This window comes from Chenopodium quinoa, unplaced genomic scaffold, assembly GCF_001683475.1.
Source record: "Chenopodium quinoa cultivar QQ74 unplaced genomic scaffold, ASM168347v1, whole genome shotgun sequence".
In the NCBI taxonomy this organism is placed as follows: domain Eukaryota; kingdom Viridiplantae; phylum Streptophyta; class Magnoliopsida; order Caryophyllales; family Amaranthaceae; genus Chenopodium; species Chenopodium quinoa.
This window is the reverse complement of record NW_018744268.1, coordinates 2,150,149-2,174,533: the sequence shown is the minus strand read 5'-3', so window position 1 is coordinate 2,174,533 and position 24,385 is coordinate 2,150,149. Positions and strand designations below refer to the sequence as shown.

Here is a 24,385-nt window from a genome sequence, read left to right as displayed (position 1 = left end):
TAACTAGCCGTGCGCAACCTATCCAAACTAGTGGAAAAAACTTCAATTGTAACGGCTATTTTGTAACGGGCATAATAAAATCCGTTACGAAAAGACTATTCGTTACGGGCAAAATATATGACTGTTACAAATAAAAACTATTTGTAACGGGCAAAATAGTGCTCGTTACAAATATAAATTTAATTGTAATGGGCAAATAAAGTCCTTTACGAATAATCAATTAATCGTAACTTGCAAAATATTTCCCGATACAAATGGACTTGTGAATTGTGATGGGGCGGAATTCCCTAAAAGAAGTCCCATTATATTAGAGTATTAGGGTTTAGTTCTCTCTCTTGTTTTACTTCTCTCTTATTTTACATCTCTCTTAGCCGTCATCCCGTCAAACTTTCACTTCCTCTCTTATTTTACTTCTCTCTCTGTCTCGCTGTCTCTCTCCTCACTCAATCTCCTGCCTCCAATATTGTTCAGTTTTGCTTGATAATGTTAGAAATTCGAAAAAACGATTAGAAGAATCTTATCTTCTTCTCTGAGGTATGATTTTTTTAATTATCATTCTTAACTATGATGTTTTTAGTTTACATTTGGGATTTTATAAAGTTTTTCTTGATAAATTTTGTTGGATTTTGAATATTAGTTGATCTGGTGAATAATGGGGACTGAATTAGTGTTGATTGGGATAATGAAGATGGTAAAAATGACTGCTCAATTGATGGTCGGTGTTTTGATACATTATCAATTTCGTTCTTCTTTGATTTCTTTTGTAATCTCCATTAATGGTCGATCCAATGAGTTCTATTTCGATTATCAATCGAGGGCTCTATTTCACTCGCCCTATAATGTTTGGGGCAATTTCTAGAATTTTCATGCTATTTTTTTTAATTCTTGCTTTTTTGGCCTTAAATCTTTCAATTTTTTTTAGTTTAATCTTGATTTTCTAACTTTGTTTTACCTTTATTTGTATTTCTTGGTGATGTTGATTTTCTTGTTAATCTAATTTTGCCTTTTGTTATCTAATTACTGCTGCAACATTTAAGGTATTCAGTTTGAATGATATTTTAAATTTGTTTATTGGTTTATACATTTTGTTGAATATTGTTTATTTATTTTGTTGAATATCATTTATAAAATGAGGAAAGATGCATCTATGATCTTCCCGTCTTACAGTAATTGTAATGGAACTTGTTTAATTTCTAGCAGATCCTCTAGTAGAATTATTTTGCTTTGGACTTGTGCAAGGATATTTTGGAGCAACTACTCTGACTCCTGTAAATCTCTATGTTTCGTTTTAATTAAGTAATATGAAGTCCCTTTTTCTTAAAAGAAATAAGGATAAAATAAAATTGGTGTGAAAGTTTGTGTTAAAATCCAATTACAAAACATTTCTGTTAAAATCTGATTAGGGGTATATATAGATTCTGATAGACTAATAGAAGTGCTCTCTCTGTGTCTTTCGATCACGCTTTAAAGTGATAATTGGGGAAAATCAACCTTGAATTAGCTCGAAAAACCTTTTCCTACACAATGATACTGGTTTCCTATTTCTATTTTTGTTAATGTTTTTTATATAATTTTTGAGTTTTGACTTTTATCATCTAATATTCCAGGGAAAGAAAAAGGACACAATTTGCATTGCCCATGCTGATGAAACATGTGAAGAACTTAAGATTGGAAGACTACTTCGCACTTACCTTCAAAAGTACTTCCTATTTTGCTACTTGAGCAGCACAAACTTTGTAAATTTTACTAGTCTTCTAAGGAAAAAATAAATTGTTGTTTCTTGTATTTTTATTAAATTTGTGGCCAAATGTACTAATTAAAAATTTTGGAATAAATAAAAATTTGCATTAATGAAGCACAAAATGCTGACAACCTAGCAATTTATGCTGGGATTATTTTTTTTTTTTAAATTGGGGCTAAATGTATTCGTAACGGGCATTTCAATTGCCTGTTGCGAAATTTTTTGTTACAGGTAGTTGAAATGCCCGATACGAATAACATTGGCTATCCGTAACGGTGGCATATGTAACGCCCACTTGCCGTTATGAATGGGTCATTTTTGCCCGTTACAGATAACTATTTTTTTCACTAGTGCCAGTTGCGTGCGATCTGATATCGCGAAATTTTTTAGGCATATTTCCGTATATTTAAACCACAAAATAATGGAATATTGACGAAATCTTATGACTAATCGTACGCTTGACTTTGTTAACGCTTGTTTCCTTTCTTTTACTTCTTTCCTTATGTCTTTTATTTTTTCGTTTTATTTTCTTATAACTTCTTTATTTATTTTTATTTTATTTTTATTTTTATTTGTTTCCATTTCTCTTCTCACCTTTTCTTTTCCTCTTCCTTTTTTCCTTTATTTTTTGTTATTTGTTTTTTTTGGGGGGTAAGTAAGGAACCCTTCCCCTCCCTCGGAAATTTTTTTCTAATATAATTTCTCTGTTCAAAAAAATAATAATAATAAAAGAGAAAATTAATTAAAAAAAGGAAAAAAATAAAATTCATGGAAACAAAAAAATGATGTATGTAAAATAATATGTTTGTCACATAAATATAATAAATGTACATTTATTCCCCATAAAAAAATATACAAAAGGAATTCAGGATGCTTGGTGACATCCTGAAGGCTGCTGTACATTATGCAAAATTTAAGACAAAGATTGATACACAAAAAGCGTAATAACTTTGACAAAAAAAAAAGAAAGAAAAGACTTACTATGACCATCCGATGATCACGACATGACAAAGCCACGAGAACTCTCCGATAAGCAGCTCAGAAAGTACACAAAGTCATCACCATGCCAGTCACGGTTTCTCACGTAACCCGTTCTAAAGAAATAAAAGTTCAATTATCAAAAAAATGTATATGAAAGAACGTCTCAGGAACGAACGACATGTCCTCATCCTCTGCTGCTGGGAGAATCTCACGAATTACTGACCCAAAAGCATCTGTATACGTGATCTCCGCCGTAGGAGGTACCCAACCGCCTAGCTCGACTCGCTGAAAATACAATAAAAGAGTCAAAGTTCCGAAAGTAAAACAAAAGAATAAATAAAAAGAGATAGTAAAATACTAACTGGAACAAAAGCTAAAAAAGGAGTCACCCTGGATGCAATGAGTGTTAGGTAAGATGCATCCTCTAGAACCAGCTACTTTTCTGGATAGAAAAGGATCGCTTGAGCTCGATCCTCGGTAGACTGCAGGTCCGAACGCATCATCCGGGCCTGAGGGTCCAAAGGAACCAAAGGCTCCTCGGACAATTCCTGCAAGAGAAGACACTCACCTAAAAACCAAGCGTCTGTCCTCTAAAGCACCAAAAGTCCCTGATAAAGGGCCCGGAAATGGCAGCGAACCATGCCAGAATGGACAGCTTCAGGGACTCCAATCATACTCCAAGGATGAAGATCGATCTAAACAATCACATGAAAAATCATCAAAAAAATGATAATAACAATAATACAATTGCTGTTAAGATACTGTAGGGAATATTTCAAGCCATCCCACACTTGAGCCCCATTGTGATCATACACTTAAGCATGGTGGCGTCCAAAGGGAAGGAAGATAGAGTAAAAGAGTCACCAACAAGTTTTAGGAACTTGTAAACCGTTCAAAGGGTGAAGGTTACACCACTTAATGAGCCAGGAGATTGTTAACTCTAATAGGTCTGGAACTGTAGGGAATAATTTCAAGCCTTTAAAGTCCCACTAGCTTGAACCCCACTGTGATCATACACTAAAGTACGGTGGCGTCCAAAAGGGAAGAAGATAGAGTAAAAGAGTTGCCAACAAGTTTTTAAGGAACTTGTAAACCGTTCACGAGGTGAAGGTTACACCCCTTAACGATCCAAGAGATCGTCAACTCCATAAGGTCATGAACCAAATAAGGGTTCGGGGATGAAGGTACAAATCAAACCTAAAAGAGATTGAACCTGACCTAATAATAGGCCTCTACTTTATTATGCTCGTATTCATGCGCGCTTTCTGACTAACATACAATCAATAGGATTAACCCTAAACCTGTTTAAACTATGTTGGTTGAATTTAATGCACAAATAAACTATTATTAGCGATCACTTGAAATTATAATCACAATAACCCTAACAAGATTATTAATTATCTTATTAAGCGTGACTAATACCAATTCCCTTTAACCTGCAATAAAAGGTGATCAAGCAATAACAATATAAAATAATATGCATATCAAACAACATGATAAATAATCATAATAATTATAACTAATCATAATAACTATAAATATTAGAAAGAACATAGGAAGCATCATACTTTTAATCATACTTGATAAAGATACCCTAGACATGATACTAGGAATCAAAATAACAATCTAAACATGATATCTACATCATGAAATCAATTAAATCATTAAAGTACTTACTTAGATGCCTCGTACCTCTTTCTAATTAAAAAATACACACGTTAGTAATTTCAAGGAAAATAATAATCAAAACAATTAAATTAAATAATTGAAAGAGACATTTGGGACCAAACCCTCAGAAATTAAAACCTTTCACGTCTAGGGCGAAGGCAACTTCAAATATGGCTAGGTGTGTCTAGATCTTGTGAATGCGGAATTTTGTATTAAAAAGCAAAGTTTAGAAGGAATGCTAAAAGATTAATGTTATTGAAAATTGATGAATGAATGAAAAAGATGGATGAATAAAGAGAATTAATTAAAAGCCTTGATGAATGAAGAGAGTTGATGAGAACTGATTAATAGATGTAGATGATGAAGATAGTTGGTGAATCATAAAGTGATTGTTGATGAATGTTGATTGTAGATGATCTAAGAATAAGGAGAATTCGTGAATGAAAACGGAGTTTTTGATACGATATTTATTGAGAAAATCATCCAAAAAAGATAATTTATCAAAACAGAGTCTGAAGATCGAAAAACTAACTTGGCGCCAGGACCAGTGGCTAGCGCCAGGCGCCAATGGCTGGCGTCTTGCGCCAATCCTGATTCCAGGCGCCAAGGCTTGGGGTTGGATGCCAAACTAGATTTTAACGCGTTTTCGAAAATCTGATAATTTTACCGTACTGGAAGATAAAATAATATAATTTCAGTCGAAAATGCTATTTGATCTTGATTAAAACTCTAAAGAATTCGAATTGAATTAAGAATGATAAGACCTTCTAGAATGTTCTAGAAGACCAAAACCATTCCTAATTACATTAGGAATGATAAATCATATTAGGCCCTCCCCTAGATCATTGGGTCGTACTTAAAGCTCAAACCGGGCCCAGTTTAGTAAATTGGCCATAAATTCCTCAATATTCATCGGAATTGGGCTTATAATATATCGTTGGAAAGGTCTTTGCAAGCCCCATCCAACTACACCACTATTGGACCCATATCATGGACCAACCAAACTGGATTGGCTGTTTTCTTAAAATATAGTTTTCAAAAACAAAGAGAAGAGAAAAGAAAAGAAAAGAAATAAAACTATCCGCAACACTAGACCTTTCCACACTTTCGTTTCATTCGATTATGATTCGACGTGAAAGGAACTCATCACTGAGTTTGGTTTTGGGGAGACACAAATGGGTGTCTACAGAAGCCCCCACTTTGACTGAGTTTGGAGAAACGCAAGTTTCGAAAACAAAAGTCAAAGTATCGATAGGGACGGAGAATGATTCAGAACGTTCTGCGATCCTAAATCAAATCTTATAACGCCGATACCTGCAAAACTAGCGTTAGTTAAACAGATAAAAGTGTTAAGAAGCGCGTATCTTGCACCGTCGAGCACACGTCTCTGAAAGTAACCGATTGTTGCTGTATCCTTGTTTTGATGACCTCCTGCAAGCTAGAGAATGCCATCCCGCTTGAAAACCGCTACGCCTTGTAACTGCTTCCAAATTAGAAGATTGCTTCGCCTGAAACTACCTTCTCCGCTGTAATAATATTCCACGTCCAAGGGAACATCATCGAAAATTATTTCTCTTGAAATAATTCTCATCCGCATTATGATCATCTTCCATGCCTCAGGAACTATGATCGAAGACAATTTCGCCCGAAATTACCTTCAGTTGTTTGTGACAACTTTCCGCAAGCTAGGGAATGATGTCGAAGACATCTTCTCTTGAAGTCATCTACATTTGATGCGATAATCTCCCAAAGAAAAATACCTAAGATCCACGCCCGTCGATCTTTAAAAGTTCGCCTGAACTTTGCTTTTTGCTATGCCCATATGTCGGCGCTTTTTGCTCTTGAACCTGTATGTCGGTGCTTTTTGCTAATGAGGCGATCTTTTCATCAGGTTGATCACTTCATGTAATCAAGCCGATTACCTAATCATGTCAAATTTCTTAGAGGGGCTAACTGGCGTACCAAGGAACCCAAAATATATTGCAGAAGGCTAGCACAACCCCAACAGGTGGCTGGCTGCTTTGGCGTCACTGAAATCAATCAGCGCCAGCCTTACGGCATTAGCGCCATGCGCTGAAATTGGCGTCTGGCGCCAAGCACAAAATGTGACGCCAATGCCTAGGGACTGGCGCCAGCACGGGAATCACTTTAAATTCCCGTTTTCAGTTCATTTCGTGCTCTGGTTTGTTGTGAACGCTGCTCGAAAGAAGTCGAAACTTCAATTGATCGTTGCTCATTCGTTTCTCAACCGAATTCGCTCAAATTTGTTGCAAATCAAAGCTCTTTTCATCCATATTCCCGATCTATGTAATTTTTCCTCCAACTCACACTGGTTTTTATGAATTATTGGCATGTTCATTCACGAATTTCATGAAAATTCGAAATTTATGATGCTCAATTTGCTTTGTTTATCACGTTTTATGCCATGAAATTGCTTGTTTATGTTTGTATATTGCCTTGGGAGTAATTTGAGACTTGTTTGTCTAAATTTGGCGAAGAAATGAGCAATCCGCCATTGTTGGACCTCCTAAGGTCGTGAAGAACAATGTGACCCGTTCTTGATGTTTTTGCTAGCAATTCTTGCTCAATTTGTCACAATAATCACTATGGTGTTGCAGGAAATTGTTTGATTGCTTGAAAAAAGTGTTGTTATGCTCAATTTGAATTTGTGCTCTGTTTTAGTACTACGTACTCTGTTTTTTGCGAACATAGTATCATGCGGCTAGGCAAACCTTTAGATACTATAGAACCCTGATTTATGATGATTCTGCACAATGTAGCATGGCTAGACAACGAGGCACTGGTTCATGGTCCCGAAACACTAGACGGGAGCATGAGCCCGTGGAAGACGACACTACACCGTCCACCTCGCTTGGTCAGTTCCTAGAGTGGGATGAGCAGACCTTGTTCTTTGCCCCTGTCCACCACATTTCTGAGAGGGTGAGACGGGGAACCGAGCCTGGGAGGACACGACATCACGGCTCTGGCTGCGATGGCCTAGGCGATTTGTATAGGATGCATATCGCCAGAGATCGAGAGACGAGACTCCTACGGGAGTCTTGCGGATTGGTTGCCCTGTTTGAGACCTCCGAGGCTATGGTTGCCTCCAGCGGGGGTCACCACGTAGTACGCGCTCTAGTGGACTTTTGAGACACCACCAACACCTTTCATTTTCCATGGGGTGAGATGATGGTCACTCCTACAGAGTTCAGTCTCATCACAGGACTGGAGTTCTCTTCTGTGCCGCTGCCATTCGACGGCGGTATCGACGTCTTTTCTCCAGATGTCGAGGAACTGTTGGGGCCGATTGCTGTCCGGGCCCGAGCTGAGGTCGAGACGACTCAGTTCAGTGCTAGAGAGATTCGCCGCTCGACGCTGGCAGCGGCTCTTGATGACGATGCGACCATTCGAGAGCAGCGGGTGCGCATCTTTGTGCTGATGTTGTTGTCAGGGACATTCTCCCCTGACAGGGGTAGTAGGGCGTTGCTTTACTACCTCCCTGCTGTTCGCGATCTCCGGCGGATCGGGACTTATGACTGGGCCAGCTTGGCCTATACTGACTTCGTTCGCGCACTGAGGGACTCGTGTCGCCACCGGTCTTTTAGGACGAATGTTGCTTTGTCGGCTTTCTAGAAAGTCGTAGAGGTAAACATTATTCCCTATAAAGTTTAGCCCTATATGTTAGGCAGCATTTACTCATGCTTTAGCTTTTTGTAGATCTGGTTCTATGAGTATTTTCCTTCCATTGCGCCGGCGAGACCATCGCCGAGGGGGTATCCGGTGAGCGCCTCTTGGGGCGGCCACCATGCAGACCTGTCTACTGCACGTGTCCGGAGTCGAATCATCTCAGTACAACTTTTAGTGTTTATCTTGCTCTTCTGCGTGTTTTAGACATGTTCTTACCCAATTGGTATTTTTATAGGGACCTGAGGTAGTATACCGACCATGGGGTGGTTGGAAAGTCCCTGGATTAGTTGCACAGTACTCTGCTGAGCGCCGCTACTTTCTGGGGACCTACAGAGCGGTTGCGTATTTAGGAGAGAGAGTTGCTAGACAACACTCTTCCGATGCTTTTGTCGTTCCTGCTCCTCCACCACGCCACATGTTCGACGAGAGAGAGTTGTCGAGCATGGTTGAGGAGCATGGTTCTCTTTGGCGGTCCCATGTGATCCTTGGACGGAATTATGCCGAGGAGCTACTTCCTTTGTTAGCTCCAGCCCCCGTGCCGGCCGAGGATGTGAGGGTAAGATTCTTAACTTTTGTTTTTCGCTGAGTAGCCCCCAAGTAATACCTTACTGATTTCTTTCTGTTTCATCAGGAGGGTCCCACTGAGTTTATGCCACCCCGTATGTCCATCCACTACCAGGGGATGTACGGGCCGATCGAGGAGATGATTTCTCCGGCTCCTGAGGGCGAGCGCTTCGTGGAGTGGTCGATTCCTCGTCACCAGACCAGAGTAAGTCTAGCTCTAATTCAGAATCTTGTATTCAGTTATCGTGCATTTTTACTGACTTAACTTTCCTTGACAGTTCTCACGCGAGGTGGTTTCGGCTATGGCACGATGCATAGATGCCTTCCGGAGCCAACTCGTCCGGATGAGGAACGCGGCTACTTGTCGTCGAGGCGACGCTGTCCGAGAGGTAACTTTTCTTTTCTTTACTTATTGTTTCTACACTATGCTTCAGTTTTCACCTTGTTTCTGATTTATTTCTTTTTGCAGGGTCAGCCGATTGCTTCTCACACCTGTACGAGGCATGAGGGGCGGAGAGAACCAGCAAGGTCTAGCTCGAGACGTCGTCGCACTTCGTCAGGAGGTAGAGATGGCCGTTCCGAGGCTGCTCGAGCCGACGTTGCTGAGGGCTCAGGGTCTTCTTCTGAGGGTGCTCCTGCTGCACCGTTAGGAGAGGTTACCTCGGCTTTCAGAGGTGGTGGGATGTACGAGGTTGGCTCGTCATCGCAGCAGCCTCCGCGGTCTCAACCTCAGGTAGACCTTGGCTGGGGCGGTCCTGTTTTGAGTTTCCCTCCTCCTACGGAGGCTGGAGCTGGTGCTGAGGCTGGAGCTGGTGGAGAGGTGACTCCTCGAACGGCGCAGTTTTATGACATGATGGGCCTACGTCCTCCGGCGCCGTAGTTTATTTCTGTATATGCATTTTATTTTGACTTTTTATAGAACTTTGCCTTTGACTTGTTACTTAGACACTTTGTTCTGTAAATCTATTATTATCTATTATTATGTTAGTGTATGTTAGTGTGTGCATTTTGCGCAAAAATTCCGTCATTTTCATTATTGATGGAGGGTATTATCTGACTCTCTCCCCCAAAAGGAAAAATAAAAAGGAAAAATAAAACGGAGAGAAGGCTAATTTTTGAATTTTAATATAAAATCCAAAAAAAGGAAATAAAAAAAATTAACTAAACATAATTGCTATATTTAATTAATTAAGAAAAGGATAGATAGATATTTAGAAGAACTTAAAACGGGGCTATAAAGTCATTAACCGACTCCAATTTAATATCAAAACGCAAACTGAGCACGCGTGGCTGTCCTGCTGACTTGGCGCCAGCTGGCGCCAGCCTGTGGCGCGTGGCGCCAGGCGCTATTGCTAGCGTGTGGCGCCAAGAGCTGTTGTATGACGCCAATATCGGGGTTTTGACGCCAATCGACGCTGACTCCGTATTTCATCCAGATTGAAATTCCTCACAATTTGTGCATAAATAGCCCCCTGCTCAGCCGATTCTTCACATAATTCCAGCGAAAAAAAAAATATTCTTCTCTTTAGAAAAAAAATAATAATCATGTCTTTAGCCACTAAAACCTTCACCCCCAATATTCTCATGAATGGTGTCGATCTCTCAATGCTAGAGAAAGAAAAGAATTGGATTTATTTCACTTGGGGGTAATATATGGCATTAAAGGGGTAGATCTAGACATAAACTTCATACATACCGCTTTAGAATATTGGAACATTGATACACATTGTTTTAGAATAGGGTATGATGAAATTAGCCCTTTGCCAGAGGAATTTGGTGCTATTTTAGGCTTCCCTGCAATAGACCTAGTAGTAATCCCTAGAGTAGATGCATATTACTATAAGGATTTTGAGAGTTTTTTGAACTTGAAGGAAAGGGATTTATCAAAAATAGTAGATGGCAATGTGGTGAATTTTAAAGAATTCGCACGCTATTATTTTGATAAACCGCTTTCTGAATCTTTTCACATATATAGAAGAAGGGCGTTCTTATTCTGCATGCTTAATCAATATTGTCTTAGTAGTGGTAAAATTAATGAGGGTCAATCAATTATAACCACTGTGCTAGAACAAATTGAATCAGGAAGAAATCCAATGCCATAGATAGTTGGAGAGACTATGATTAGTCTAGATGAGTTGAAAAGGAACCCAAAAGCACCTCTTCGCGGTTCTCCAATTTTATTACAGGTAGAAAAATAATATTTTTAATTACAGAAATCAAAAATATATATTTTTGTATTGTAATATTAATTTATTTGCATTGGAATTATTTTTTCAGATGTGGCTAATGGAAAGGTTAGGATTAATTAGCCCTCTGGACGACATTGAAAGTTATACGCCCACTTGCTTTGTGAGAAGAAAGAAGCGCATCCCTAAAATTGGGCGCCATGGGTGGAAGAAAGTCTTTGAATCACGTGATTTCACTATCAAGTGGGTCATCCCATGGTGGAAAATAAAAAGGATGGTAGGTGTTAACAAGCAACCTTTCTGCCGTCTTCCAAGCTTGTCTCGCATGACATATTATTATCCCTGCAGAGTAAAGAGACAATATGGCTTGCTTCAAAATATTCCTTCCGGGGATCTTCGTCCTCCCTATGAATATCCCATATCTCAAGAAGTAGATAAATTTGACACTTACTGGAGCGCTAGACCTTTATGGGAAGTGATTACCCAAAAGGTTCCCCCTTCTTTACCTAATGATGTAAAGAAGTGGTTGTTGAAGAAGTCTTCAATTGATCAGGGTAGAACCGATGTGAATAATCGTCTAGGTGACAGGGTGACACCGACTAAGGAACGCTTAGGTGCAAGAATTGAGTTCAAGACACCTATAATGCCTAAGAAGAAGAATACTACTAAAGATAAGGGGAAAAGGAAAGCTATAGACAAGAAGGCTTGGGTGGAAAAGAAGCATGGGGTGCTAGCTGAAGGAGAAACAATCTATTCTAAGATTGAATGTAGGTCCTCTAAAGGATGCCTACTGGCTAAAGTAATGGATGAAGAGGAGGCGGCGGAAAAGAATTGGAAAAGAGCAAAGAAGGAGAAGAAAGACTAGAACATTGCTTAGCTTTAGAATTATTAGATTCTTAATTTTTATTTAAAGTTAATTTATTTCAGCTTTATTTAAATTCCATTAACAATGCAATTTTATTTTATTAATGAAATTTCAGCTTTCAATTAAATTGTTACTTTAAATTTATTTTATTAAAGCAATGAAAAACCAAAAAAATTAATTTTCGGAAATCTTTTGAGTACGGAAGTCGAAAATTTTCCGAAAACACCGAAATTCGCCCAGATTTTATGACTGCATTGGCGTCTATAATTGCAGGTTGGCGCCAGCTATTAAAGTCTGGCGCCAGGCGCCAATTCCATCGTCTGGCGCTAATGGCTTTTTGCTGGCGCCAGACTCTGTTCTGTGACGCCAGTTGCTTTTCCGACTTCAGTTGACTTTTTGTTGATTCTGGAACGCGGAGATGTCTAAAAATAAAGTGGCCGCACCCGTAATGGGTTTCCTACGTATCCTTTCTTAAGGAATCAGGCCGAACGTAGCTCTCTTGAGTGTCCTACTCAAGTAATTATGGGTAGTATTTTTTAAGTTGGTCAAGATTGGTCATGTTTGAGAATTCATTGCCATCCATGTCAGTTAATTTTGCTGCACCACCTGACAGGATTGTTTTGACAATGTAGGGGCCAAACCAATTAGGTCTAAACTTTCCCCTTGGTCTAAAACAATTTTTCTTAGCGCTTTTAATACCAAATCTCCTACTTTGATATTTCTTGTCTTGACCTTCTTATTAAAATGTCAAGCCATACGAGTTTGATAGCACTGAGTGTGATGTAGGGCTTCTAGTCGTTTTTCATTGAGTAGGATCAATTCTTCATATCGTGCCCTAGTCCATTCGACTTCATCGAGTTTACTCTCTAGCGCAATACGTAGAGATGGTATTTCTAGTTCGACAGGTTGTACGACATCCATTCCATATACCAAAGAAAATGGTGTATTTCCTGTTGACGTACGAATTGACGTGCGATAACCCCACAATGCAAAGTGAAGCTTGTCAGGCCAATCCTTATAATTTTCTGTCATTTTCTCGATGATAGTCTTTAAATTTTTATTAGCTGCCTCAACTGCTCCGTTTGCTTGAGGTCTATAAGGGGACGAATGATGATGTTGGATACCATATTTATGTAGCAATTCTTCACATTCGGCTTGAAAGTGAGTTCCATTGTCACTTATCATTTCATGTGGGACTCCATATCGACAAATGATATTTCTCTCGATAAAGAGTGCTACATGTTTTGCGGTGAGTTTAGCTTATGATTGTGCTTCAACCCACTTCATAAAGTAATCAATTGCTACTAGAATAAATTCATGGCCTCCTGTCCCTGGAGGAGCGATCTTGCCAATTATGTCAATTCCCCATGTAGAGAATGACCATGGTGATGTGTAGGTGTAGAGAAAAGATGGAGGAACGTGCAGTAAGTTGGCATAAATTTGACACTTAGGACATCTTTTCTCATATTGATGGCAGTCCTTATTCATGGTAGTCTAATAATACCCTTCTCGCATTATTTTCTGGACTAACATTTTGCCATTTATATGAGTTCCACAGATTCCTTCGTGGGCCATTCTCATTATTCTTTGTGCATCCACCTTCCCTACACATAGGAGGGCTCGACCTTTATGTACCCTTTTATGTAGCTCGTTGTCTATGAGTACATATTGAGAAGCCAAAATTCTCAAGGCTCGCTTAGCTCTTTTGTCAGCATGAGGAGGGTATTCTCCATTGGTGATATAGTTGAGAATGTCTGTGTACCATGGTTCTTCTTCTTGTTCTTCATCTTCGTCTTGGACTGGGTCATCATCTTCTATAGCCTGTATATATGCCGGTTTGTGCCTTTTTTCGATAGTTAAAGGCATTTGCTCGATATCCGTGGGAATCCTAACCATTGAGGCTAATCTTGCCAGGGCATCAGCAAATTGATTTTCTTCTCTAGGTAGATATGTATATTCTACCTTCTCTAACTGATCGGTAAGAGTTTCCAGATAAGTTTGGTAAGGGGCCAGGCTTTCGCTCCTAACTTTCCACCTTTTAGATATTTGATTGATGATTAGAGAGGAATCTCCAAATATCCTTAACTTCTTTACTCCCAATGCTAGGGCTGTTTCAAGGCCTACCACACATGCTTCATATTCAGCAGCATTGTTGGTAACGTCGAAATCAAGCTTTATTGAGATTGGGACGTGTTCTTCTTTAGGTGATACTAGTAGCACTCCGACACCACATCCCTTTTTGTTTGAGGCTACGTCAAAATACAATGTCCAAGTATCATCTTCGGTGACCATCATATCTTCATCTGGAAATTCATTGTCCTGTATTGGTGTCGAGTCTTCTATTGGAAAATCTGCCAGAAAGTCTGACACCACGGATCCTTTAATAGCTTTTTGTGGCATAAACCGCACATCGAACTGGGCTAAGTTGACTATCCATCTTGAAATACGTCCATTGAGCGTTGATTTCTCGAACAAGTATTTGAGTGGATCTAATCGAGATACTACGAAAACGGTATGCACCAACATGTAATGTCTCAACTTAGTCGTGGCCCACACCAAAGCGAGGCACAATTTCTCGAGTGGTGTATAGCGTGTTTCGTATTCGAGCATCTTCTTACTTAAGTAATAGATTGCATTCTCTTTGTTTTCTACCTCTTGTGCTAACATGGCTCCCATTGTCTCTTTGGTAACCGTCAAATATAACCTAAGAGGTATTCCGGGAAGTGCTGGCGCTAATACGGGAGGATTCGCGAGATAGGCTTTGATCCAGTCAAAGGCTTTTTGACACTCGTCATCCCGTATTACTGGTACATTCTTCTTGAGCTTTTTGAAGATTGGTTCGCATATCGTTGTTAGTTTTGATATGAACCTACTTATGTACTACAACCGGCCAATGAATCCTCGAATCTGTTTCTCGGTTTTGGGCGGTGGCATTGACATGATTGCTTTAATCTTGGTTGGATCTATCTCTATTCCTCTAGAGCTTATGACATACCCCAAGAGCTTGCCTGAGGTGACTCCAAAACCACATTTTGATGGATTTAACCTCATATTGTATTTTCTTAGTCTTTCGAAAAATTTCCTTAAGGCTACTTGATGGCCTGGACGGTCCTTTGATTTCACAATCATGTCGTCTACATATACTTCGACTTCTTTGTGCATCATGTCATGGAGCAAGGCAGTTGCTGCACGTTGGTAAGTAGCACCTGCGTTTTTCAACCCAAATGGCATTACCGTGTAATAGTAAGTGCCCCATGGTGTCATAAAATTTGTCTTCTCCATGTCTTCTTCCGCCATGAGAATCTGATTGTACCCTGCGTATCCGTCCATGAATGAGAGAAGCGCGTGATTTGCTGTGTTGTCTACCAGAATATCGATGTGTGGCAAAGGGAAGTCGTCCTTTGGACTTGCTTTATTTAGATCTCGATAGTCGACACACATCCTTACCCTTCCTTCTTTCTTAGGAACTAGGACGACGTTAGCGACCCATTCGGGGTATTTGGATACCTAGATGAAACCTGCAGTTATTTGTTTTTGAACAACCTCTTTTATCTTAAGTGCTACGTCGGGTTTCATTCGACGCAACTTTTGTTTTACAGGTTTCATTCCTGGAATTAATGGTATAGTGTGTTGAGCTATTTCTCTGTTAATGCCTGGCATATCTTCATATGACCAAGCAAATACATCGATAAATTCTTTAAGTAAGTTAATTAAATCAGTTCTTTCTTGTTTATTCAATGTTAGTCCGAATTTAACTTCTCTTTTATGAGTTGAATCATTTAAGATGTCAACTGTTTCAGTCTCTTCAATTACTGGTGTTTTCTTTTCAAGTGTTTCCATTGCTTTAATAAATTCTTTATCTTTTTCATCGTTAGCTAAGCAATATTCGTCATCTTGGGTTAGGGAAGAACACGAGAAGTAAGGAGAATGAGCGATATTATTATACTCTGAGATCATTACATCAAAGAGTGATATGTCCTCAAGGACTGGATCACTAACTATTTTAGGAGAAGAAATAGGGAGGGAAGGCGTTATAGCTAAAGACTTAGAAGATTCTAAAGGGAAATACTCTGACTCAGACTCTGACTCTAACCCTGACGATTCTTCAAACATTGGCCCTTGTCCTGTCGTGATTGATATCTTCCTTCTACTCGGAGTAATCACCTTGATAGTCTTGCGCCACCCTTGTAGTGATCCTTCAGCTGGAGTAATTAGCTTTGAGGGGTCGAAGTTTTCGTTTTGTAGGACCGTTTGAATGAGTGAAGAGTTATCTTCCTCATAAACTAACTCATTTTTTTCTCGCCCAAACACTAATCCCATGACGTTAAAGTCAAAGCGTGGGGGTGCTTTCTCCTTATGGACGGGAGTTGGGATTTGTCAGTGAAATAGCAATCCAAGAAAATCTCGAATCCTGGTTTTCGTATGCCATTTACAACAAATGGTTCGGGAAATTCATAGCATGGATAGTCCTCTCCTTCTTTTATAAACTAACCATTAAGCGTAAGAGGGTACTGATCCATTGGAATTGCTTTCTTTTAAATGCGAGCGTCCCTACGTGCTTTCAATTTGTCCTGGGCTCGCTTGAGATCTTTCCGAGTCGGTTCGAAACCAAGTCTGAAAGTATCTAGTTTAGAGAGGCCAGGTGACTCTATCGATTTTGCTATCCCCTTCTTCTTTCCTAAGGTCATCCCAGGGAAGTGTCCTTGTTTCTTTAGCATAGTGTTGATAATCATGTTGGAATGGGGGTCGTGGCAAAGAGATGTCCTTTCATCCTCTTGGATTAAGGAGACTTCTTCGTTAAAGCCCCATAGGTCTTCATCATCTTCGTCGTGCTCCACGTTGATGATTGGATTCTCTATTGACTTGATCCTCATTGGCGAAGCATCAATAGTGATGGGGATTCCTCCAACAATAGCTTTCACTTGTTGGTGGAGAGATGAAGGGACGACCTTTAGGTCATGGAGCCAAGGGCGTCCTAGCAACAGATTGAATGAGGCTTTGATGTCTACCACTTGAAAAGTAGTAGCATGTTCTATTGCTCCCGTCGTCACATTTAGGGTTATTTTGCCAAGAGCTTGACGTCAAGTATTATCGTAAGCTCTTATTCCTTGTGTGGACGGAGTTAAATCCTCATCCTTTATGCCGAGCATCCTCGCAGTCCTAAGTGGATAGATGTTAATAGCCGATCCATTGTCTAAAAGAGTCATGGGAACATTCATTCTTTTGCAGACTACTGTGAGGTTTAACGCTTTGTAGTTCTTGTCACCTTCTGGAGGTAAATCTTTATCAGAAAAGGTGATTAGATTAATTGGACTAGGGAGATCACTCGTGAGGAAGTTAGCTAGTCCGTCAGGAGTGGTGTCGGAATCTATCCCGATTTTATCCAAGGCATTCATCACAGCCAACCTATGTTCTCGAGATGTTGCTAGAAGTTTCCATACATTCATCTCAACTTTTGTCTTCTTGAATTGTTTAACAATGTCATTGTCTTCGATGATAGGTATGGGAATTTGTTGTACAGTAGGCATGGGTTGTGTTGAAACAGGAGGTTGTATTCTCCCGGATCTTGTGAGGACGTCTATTGATGAATCTTCTTCAGCCCAAATGTCGTCCGTGGTGTATGATATGGAAGGTGAAGGTTCTAATATGTCTTTTAGATAGACATCTTCTTCATCACTGTCCCATACTCCATTAACATTTATATCCTCTTGAAATTGGACTAATTCTTTTCTATCAATCATTTTCTGCATCAAATCCTTGAATTTGAAGCAGTTTTCTATGGTGTGTCCTCCTGACTGATGGTATTGTTAGTAATATCTATCTGTTCTTTTTAATGATTCAAATGGTCTCGGTTTGAGAGGTTTGACCTTGCCACTCTCGGAGAGCATTTTAAACATTTGTGCATACGGGATCCCAATTGGAGTATAAACTTTATTGCTCTTCTTGGGTCTTTTGGTGACTTGGAAGGGAAAGTGTTTTGCCTCATAATTCATTTTTACTGGTGTGAATTCTCTCTTAGGTCCTTGATCATATTCCTTGCGAAGTTCATTCAGAATTTTGAGAGTTTCGTGTAACAGTTGTGATGTCTCCCTCAGATATAGTGTGAGTATTCGTATTTCTACCTCATTTGCTGGTTCTGGAAGATTATCTTCGACATCGAAAAAGGTCTCTTCTTCTTCTTCTTCGACGTTAGTTACTTTGACAGGCTTAATGAGAGATGAGGGGTCAACTTCGCCTTCTTCATTGGAGATAGCCAATGTGTGAGCTTGAGGTGCATTGTCAATACTCGGTTTCTTACTGGCAGAAGGCAACGACAGCTTATTACTGTCAATCAGGTCTTGTATAGCTTCCTTAAGCTTCCAACAGCTTTCAGTGCAATGGCCCCTACCTTGATGATATTTGCAATGTGCATTGGGGTTCCAATTAGGCAACCTTTTCTCGACTAGTGGATCTCCAAATGGTCCAATGGGAGTTATAAGACCTTTTGCATTTAGCCGATCAAACGCGGTGTCATAACTCATGCCAATAGGAGTGAAGTTTCTCCTAAACGGTTTCTTTTGTCCTTGGTTGTTCATGGCAAGGACTTCTCCTAGATTAAAGGCGTTAACATTATTTGAGTGGGTGGTTTTGGAAGAAGAAGGATTGTCGTTCTTCTTTCCTTTCCAGCCACTGTTGGAGTTATTGTTAGCAGCTTTAGATTTAGCTAAGTCATCTTCAATATTAATCCGAATATCATAAACAGCCTTAAAGGTATGAAGGTTATTTTGATATTTAAGATGTTTTGAATATTTTTCTTGGAGATTTTTAATGAACAATCTCACGGACTCTTTTTCACTTGGTACCTCAATCATTTTAGCTGAGGTTTCTCTCCACTTGTTAAAAAAAGATGTGAAGCCTTCATTCTCCTTCTGCTTGAGAATTTCAAGTTCTCTATGGTCAGTTTCGACTTGAACGTTGCATTTGTACCTATCGACGAAAGCGTTTGCTATGGATTCCCAGGTAGAGGTCTCAAGAGAAAAGAACCATTGTTGGCAAACGGTCTCGAGAGATAGCGAGAACAAAGAAGGGAAAATTTTCTTATCGATACTCTTGATACTCATTATTTTTTCAAATGCCTTTAGATGGAAGTAGGGGTTGTCGATTGCCCTAAACTTTGGTATGTCGTTGGCACTGAACTTCTGCGGAAGAAGATCCTTATCCACCGAGACCCCTTAGGATGTGAGTTCTTGAAACTTGTAGTCGCTGGAAAACTTGCTTAGGCTTTCTTGCATGAGGTCCATTTGTTGTTGCTTCGCAGGATCTTCGATCTTAAGTGCGAGAAGCTTTAGTGTCTTAGTTACAGTAGCCAGTTGGTTCTTGAGATCATTAAATTCTTCCTGAGTAGCCATTATAACTCTTGCTTTCCTCTTGCAAGCTATAGGTTTGTCAAAAAGTTAGACTTGTACGAAGAGGTTATCTTTGATTAATCGTCCTTCCTTTCTTGACCACGCGCTGTAAATTAAGCTAGTTTGCGTTTTAATTACTTAACTCGAATGAGTTTGACTTTATGGCTTTTATTTAAAAAAAAAGTATGCATATTTTTAGGGAGCGATAATGTACATGTGTTTAGGGAACTTAAGTACTATTATTTATTGGAGGATTAATATCCGACTTACCCCCCTAAAAAAATGACGAAAAATAACGCGCGCACACAAGACTCCCTTAATCATGGTCAAGACATGTGTATTAGTGTGTGTATTGAGTGTAAGTGACATGCTTGGACTCTTGTGTAAGACCATGGGACTTAGTGCCTAAACTCGAATATTGATTCAATTAAGCATTATTGCCAGCAAAATTAACCGAATTAAACAGGAAACTGATTAATTAGACATTAGGTGATGACTCGACAAATAATCCGAACTGTCGGCCAAGCGACAGGACTGGCGTCACAATATGGTGGTTGGCGCCAGACTTTTAGTAAATGTCTGGCGCTACACACCATACAGTGGCGCTACAGCCCAGATTTTGGCACCAATATTGGAGCCTCGGTCTGGGACTGTTTTCGATATTATAAGTCAACTGGGGTATGCCTAAAGTCGTACTAGGTCAATTCCGAATAAAAGAAGAAAAAACTTTATTGACTCGAATTAATTAATTAATTAATTAATTAGGCAAAGTTCTTTAAGTCATTAATTATAATCTCAACACAAATCAACAAACGGTTAGGAGGAGCATAGGATATATATGCACAACAAATAATGCACTATTAGGCAAGTAAGCACAATATGATGCAATGAGTTCGCAACCTAACCATGGCTCTACTTCTCTAAAGTTCGGGATATGGTTTAGTCAAACAAGGTCCATGGTTAATTGTTCAGATGCACCGCGTAGAAGCCTAACCGTGAAGGGTTAACGCGTGTGGATAGAACACCGCGAGTTTTTAGAAAAAAAAAACTCGCTTCCATGGTTTGGTGAATTCAACATCTCAGATGTACCCTTTGTTGCCAGGAGCGTTCAATCGGGTAGATAGAGCATGAATTCCCAGAGGGTTATGTCCATATGTAGAACACATATGGGTTTCAGAAAAGTGAGAAAAAATTCAATCAGGATGTAGGATCGAGCAAACAATACGAAAAACCAATCGAAATTAGAACGCATATTTCTGGCTCGGTATTGGGGGAAATTGGCGCCAGCAAACAGAGACTGGCGCCAACTTTTAACTGTAGCGCCTAGCGCCAATACTGGCATCTGGCGCTACGGAAAAAAGTGTGGCGCCAAGCTCTGGCCCCTGACGCTACTTCCCACATGCCTCAGCAGCTTTCTGTGCTCAATAAAATCATCCAGTTTCGCGTGGTGTTATTTCAGTCCTAGTTGTGAAAGACGTTTCTCAAATTTCCTACGTGTAAAATCCTATATTTTTGACTCATTACGGATGGTCTTTCCAATGAGAACCTTTTTATGCATATGACAATAATGTTAATTAAAATTACGCACATAAAATACTTAGAACTTTTCGAGTCTCATCCACTCATTCTAAATCATTGCCGAAACAAATTCAGGAATTAAAATAGAAATCCTCCCCAGTGGAGTCGCCAAAAACTGTAGGGAATAATTTCAAGCCTTTAAAATCCCACTAGCTTGAACCCCACTGTGATCATACACTAAAGTACGGTGGCGTCCAAAAGGGAAGAAGATAGAGCATAAGAGTCGCCAACAAGTTTTTAAGGAACTTGTAAACCGTTCACGAGGTGAAGGTGACACCCCTTAACGATCCAAGAGATCGTCAACTCCATAAGGTCATGAACCAAATAAGGGTTCAGGGATGAAGGTACAAATCCAACCTAAAAGAGATTAAACCTGCCCTAATAATAGGCCTCTACTTTATTCTTCTATTATTCATGTGCGCTTTCTGACTAACATACAATCAATAGGATTAACCCTAAACCTGTTTAAACTATGTTGGTTGAATTTAATGCACAAATAAACTATTATTGGCGATCACTTGAAATTATAATCACAATAACCCTAACAAGATTATTAATTATCTTAATAAGCGTGATTGCAAATACCAATTCCCTTTAACCTGCAATAAAAGGTGATCAAGCAATAACAATATAAAATAATATGCATATCAAGCAACATGATAAATAATCATAATAATTATAACTAATCATAATAACTATAAATATTAGAAAGAACATAGGAAGCATCATACTTTTAATCATACTTGATAAAGATACCCTAGACATGATACTAGGAATCAAAATAACAATCTAAACATGATATCTACATCATGAAATCAATTAAACCATAAAGTACTTACTTGGATGCCTCGTACCTCTTTCTAATTACAAAATACACACGTTAGTAACTTCAAGGAAAATAATAATCAAAATAATTAAATTAAATAATTGAAAGAGAGATTTGGGACCAAACCCTCAGAAATTAAAACCTTTCACGTCTAGGGCGAAGGCAACTTCGAATATGGCTAGGTGTATCTAGATCTTGTGAATGCGGAATTTTGTATTAAAAAGCAAAGTTTAGAAAGAATGCTAAAAGATTAATGTTATTGAAAATTGATGAATGAATGAAAAAGATGGATGAATAAAGAGAATTAATTAAAAGCCTTGATGAATGAAGAGAGTTGATGAGAATTGATTAATAGATGTAGATGATGAAGATAGTTGGTGAATCATAAAGTGATTGTTGATGAATGTTGATTGCAGATGATCTAAGAATAAGGAGAACTCGTGAATGAAAACGGAGTTTTTGATACGATATTTATAGAGAAAATCATCCAAAAAAGATAATTTATCAAAACAGAGTCTGAAGATCGAAAAACTAACTTGACGCCATTGGCGCTAGGACCAGTGGCTAGTGCCAGGCGCCAATGGCTGGCGTCTGGCGCCAATCCTGATTCCAGGCGCCAAGTCCTGGGGTTGGACGCCAAACCGGATTTTAACGCGTTTTTGAAAGTCTGATAATTTTACCGTACTGGAAGATAAAATAATATAATTTCGTCGAAAATGCTATTTGATCTTAATTAAAACTCTAAAGAATCCGAATTGAATTAAGAATGATAAGACCTTCTAGAATGTTCTAGAAGACCAAAAACATTCCTAATTACATTAGGAATGATAAATCATATTAGGCCCTCCCCTAGATCATTGGGCCATACTTAAAGCTCAAACCGGGCCCAGTTTAGTAAATTGGCAATAAATTCCTCAATATTCATCGGAATTGGGCTTATAATATATCGTTGGAAAGGTCTTTGCATGCCCCATCCAACTACACCACTATTAGACCCATATCATGGACCAACCAAACTGGATTGGCTGTTTTCTTAAATTAAAGTTTTCAAAAACAGAGAGAAGAGAAAATAAAAGAAATGAAATAAAACTTTCCGCAACACTAGACCTTTCCACACTTTCGTTTCATTCGATTATGATTCGACGTGAAAGTCACTCATCACCGGGTTTGTTTTTGGGGAGACACAAATGGGTGTCTACAGGAACCATGACTGGAAGTTCGGGGATGAAGGTACAAATCCAATCTAAAAGAGATTGAACCTTCCCTAAAAGTAGGCCTCTACTTTATTCTTCTCGTATTCACGTGCGCTTTCTGACTAACATGCAATCAATAGGTTTACCCTAAACCTGTTTATCTTTGTTGGTTGAATATTAATACACAAACAAATCTATTATTGGTGATCACTTGAATTATAATCAAATAAGCCTAAAAAAGATTAATAGTTATCTTATTAAGCGTGATTACAAGTACAAATTCCCTTTAAACATGCAAGAGAGGCGTGATCAAGCAATAACAATAATAACAAACATCAAGCAACATAATCATAACAAGTTATAATAATCATAATTAAAATAACAATCATGTTAAAGCATAATATTATTAGCAAGATCCTAGGCATGATACTAACAAGATTAATAACAAACCCTAGCATGTCACTAAACATTAAAGATTAAAGCTTTAACCTTAACATGATACTAACATGGTATTAGGAAAGAAATAGCTAGGAAGCATCCTAATAATCATGATATTAAAAATAATAATTATTATCCTAAACATGATACTAGGAAGCAATAAAATATCCTAACATGATATTAGGAATCAATAAAATAACCTAAGCATGATTTCTATATCAAAAGATCAATAATACAATTAAAGTACTTACTTTGATGCCTTGTACCTCTTTCTAATAAGAAAATACACACGTTGGTAACTTCAAAGAAAAGTATAAACAAACAGTTCAATTAAATAATTGAAATAGGGATTTTGGACCAAACCCTCAGAAAGTATCAACCTTTCACGTCTAGGGAAAAGGCAACTTTGAACTTGGCTAGGTATGTCTAGAACTAATGAATGTAGAATATTAAGAGAGGGAATGTTTAGAAAAACAAGAGAGAGAGAGAGAGAGAGAGAGAGAGAGAGAGAGAGAGAGAGAGAAGCTTCTAGCTTTAAACGGAGAGATTTAGAGAATTTTGGGTGTTGATGATTTGATAACAGTGAGATACGACCCCTATTTATAGGAAAAATAGCACAGGATCGAAGAAATTCATATTCGGAATAAAACACCTCATGTCGCAAACGACAGAAGCCAGCGCCAGACAACAAGCTCGTCGCCAGACGACGAAGGCCAACGCCAGGCGATGAAGGTCAGCACCCGGCGACGACTCTGTAGTCTCGCGCTGGTTTAAAAGTCAACGCACTTTTACACGCGTAATCACCTTTAAAACTGGTTGCGGGTAATTATGCGCCCAAGCAGTTTCGAAATCAGATTTAATATATTTTATTCAAATAAAACATCTTTTAAAAATAAAATTATCAATCCTAAACTCATTAGAATTAAAAAGAACCCTCTAGATATTCCTAGAAGACTAAAACCAATCCAAATCACTTTAGGAATAATAATTAATAGACCCTCCTCTAGATCATTGGGCCACCCAAAAAAATCATTGAGCCTAATTTAATTTAATCCACAACTTCCTCATAATTCATCAGAATTGGGCTTAAAATATATCATTGAAAAGCACTTTTCGAGCCTAATCCACTTAAACTATTAATGGACCCTATTATGGACCAAACCAAATTGGACTGGCTATTTTCTTATAAATAAGGTAAGAAACAAAAAGCGAAATATTTTAATAAAAAAATCCTCATCATTAGACTTTCAACCCTTTCACTTTGTTCGATGAT

At 38.8% G+C, this 24,385-nt stretch overlaps 1 long non-coding RNA gene across 1 annotated transcript; it reads left to right on the top strand.

Moving 5' to 3' along the window:
• Positions 1 to 276: 276 nt before the first annotated feature.
• On the top strand, positions 277 to 1,858 carry LOC110694917. The gene is made up of 2 exons (XR_002505980.1): positions 277 to 534; positions 1,608 to 1,858. It is a non-coding gene; the product is annotated as an uncharacterized LOC110694917 (long non-coding RNA).
• The last annotated feature ends 22,527 nt before the right edge of the window (positions 1,859 to 24,385 follow it).